The sequence below is a fragment of the Elaeis guineensis genome, chromosome 3, assembly GCF_000442705.2.
Source record: "Elaeis guineensis isolate ETL-2024a chromosome 3, EG11, whole genome shotgun sequence".
In the NCBI taxonomy this organism is placed as follows: domain Eukaryota; kingdom Viridiplantae; phylum Streptophyta; class Magnoliopsida; order Arecales; family Arecaceae; genus Elaeis; species Elaeis guineensis.
This window is the reverse complement of record NC_025995.2, coordinates 27,856,861-27,859,488: the sequence shown is the minus strand read 5'-3', so window position 1 is coordinate 27,859,488 and position 2,628 is coordinate 27,856,861.

The following is a 2,628-nucleotide window of genomic DNA, read 5'->3' as shown; positions in this document are numbered from 1 at the left end:
AAGGTTGAAATATAATGTGATTGACTATTTCAGAGTTGACAGTTAAATCTTAGGTCATCTTGAGCATTAGGATCAAAGAGATAAATTATATAGTAATCATACGTCAGCAGGTTCTTGAATGTTGCTTTGCAATCATTCGGCTTATCTAGATATTGGGTTCTATTGCTAGATGGTTATATTGATTAGTTTAAAAAGTTATTCTTATACTTCTGACTTAGGTTTGAACCTATGAGATCACACTCAAAAGAAGTTATGTCTGATCATGTGGCTGATTGACGATTGAGAATCGTTCTAAGTTGGAATCATCAATTCGATTGATGGTTAGCCTTATGCAAAAGTTATAGTAAATTATAGAAGGATTGATGAGCAATTAGATTGCTAATTAGCTCAATTAAACTGAGCAAAGTGATTTGGTTCAAAATTAATTGAATTAGATTCAATTTGGTTTGATCTGATTTGATTATGAGATGTCCTAATTATCAAGGATAAATAGTTTCTGATTTGATCAGGACATGAGCTTAATTAAATTTTGATTTGATTAGGATTTCATTATGTTTGGGACCTAATTGGATTGGGTTCAGGTTGATTTAATTGGTTTAACCTAATTTGATTAGGTTGGAGACTTATTGGATGAAACCTTAAAGTCTAAAATAGCTTGGACTCCTACCCTAGCTGACCACCCTTGTGTGCATGCCCTACCCAATGCCAATTTCAGATTCGCATGATAGAACTCCATGCCCACACTCTCTTATTGCCCACTCTTGATAGGGATCAAGAGTTTGGATTAATTGGTTGATCCAATCAAATTTAAATCTGATTTGAATTTAATAATAGATAATAAATCTGTTCTCATCCAGACACCACCACACCACATCTATATAAACCCCTGATATTTGTGGGACAAAAATAAGATTATTGAGATCATTGAGAGATCTTTGAGGCTAGGGTTTTGGGTGTGAGGTCTAGGGGTTGGCGGCCTATCATAGGCGTGTGAGCATAGAGGAGATCTTTCTCTTCTTGGGTGAGCATCCTAGATCCAATCTGGGTTTTTAGGGTGAGAGAAAATCAAAGAGAAAAGAGTTCTACTCCCTCTATACTAGTGCCAGATCCTCCATCAATTTCTTCTTTAGATCCAAAGAGTCTGGGAGATCAGAAGAGGAAGAGAGATTAGCCATCTACAAGCTTCTACGCGAGCTAGCACTCTCATAAAATGCTGACTACATGATGCTTCGAGTGGATCAACTATAGAGGCTGGACACCTGTGCAGCTGTGAGCAACCAGCAAGACTATAATTTTCAGATGCAGAGATTTGCTACCCGCACTAAGGTATCGAGTTTTGAACTCATACTTAATATACATGGGATGTATAGTGTAGATATGATCTACGGATATTTGTTTTGATGTGATCATGCATGCTGATTTTATTTTTCAAATCATATTCATGCATCGTAACATGTTTTAGATCCTAGGGTAGGCGTTAAGTTAGATCTTAAGCATGTAGTATAGATTAAATTATTTAATCTGATTTTTTACTACATAAAAAATTTTTAAAACACATGCTATGCACCTATCGATTTTCCAACACCATGATCACCACCGACTATCGGTCTAGAAATGTTGGGATGCACTATCACAGCCCCAACTACCATAGGCCACAATCATACCGACTGTGGCCTTCGATCTACGGAACAAGCGGGACCATAAGATCTCCTATTTTTGCCAAGAACCCATAGGAAGAAAAAAGGAAAGAAAAAGAAAGAAAAAAAGGGGAGAGAGAGTTTCTCTCTTCCCTCGTCCCTCTCTCTTTCTCTCCTTGGAGCTATCTCTCTCTCAACTTTCTCTCTCTGAGAATAGTTTCTCTCTCTATAATATTTTTTCTATTTAAAATTATTTTTTTCTCTAAGATTAGTCTAATGAAGGACTCCCTTTCGATGATTTTGATTGATCTTAGTGAAAAATTTTGATCTACAGTTATCGGACAGCGTGTTTGTACCCATCTTGGTTGGATTCGGATACCATCAGCTTTGATCTGTTTGATCACTACAAGATTAATCATATCTTAATCTAATCTTGATTGAATGAAGTAAACATGATTGGATTGATCCAAATCATAGAATGCGATTATCATTCATTATGTTTTTCTTGATTATTTGTATCCTTTCTGATTATTGAACTTAATTATATTTAAGAGTGCAGTTGTATTAACAAAAAAATATCCAATAGTGGTTATGGCAATGCAATCTATGAATTAAAGATTTTAAAAAGAAAATTATGGAATTATATGGATTTGTTGAAGTACAGATGATGTAAGTAATACCACTCTTTTTTTAGATTTATTGACAAATTATATAGTATTTATATCATTAAATTTTGAATTATATTATTTGTGATTTATGAATATGAAACATGATTTTTATTGATTAAATCTATACTATTGATGCATTATAGAAAGTATTGATTTCATTACAGAGTTATGATCGATTGATTTTGATTTTGGATGATTTTATGTATTGATTTCATTTTGGAGTTGAAATATAAAATTAATTTTATCAAAAAAAGATTTGAATCGAGATAGATTTTGACTTGCAGTCTGACTATGCATCAAAATCCTACTAATAAGGGATATAT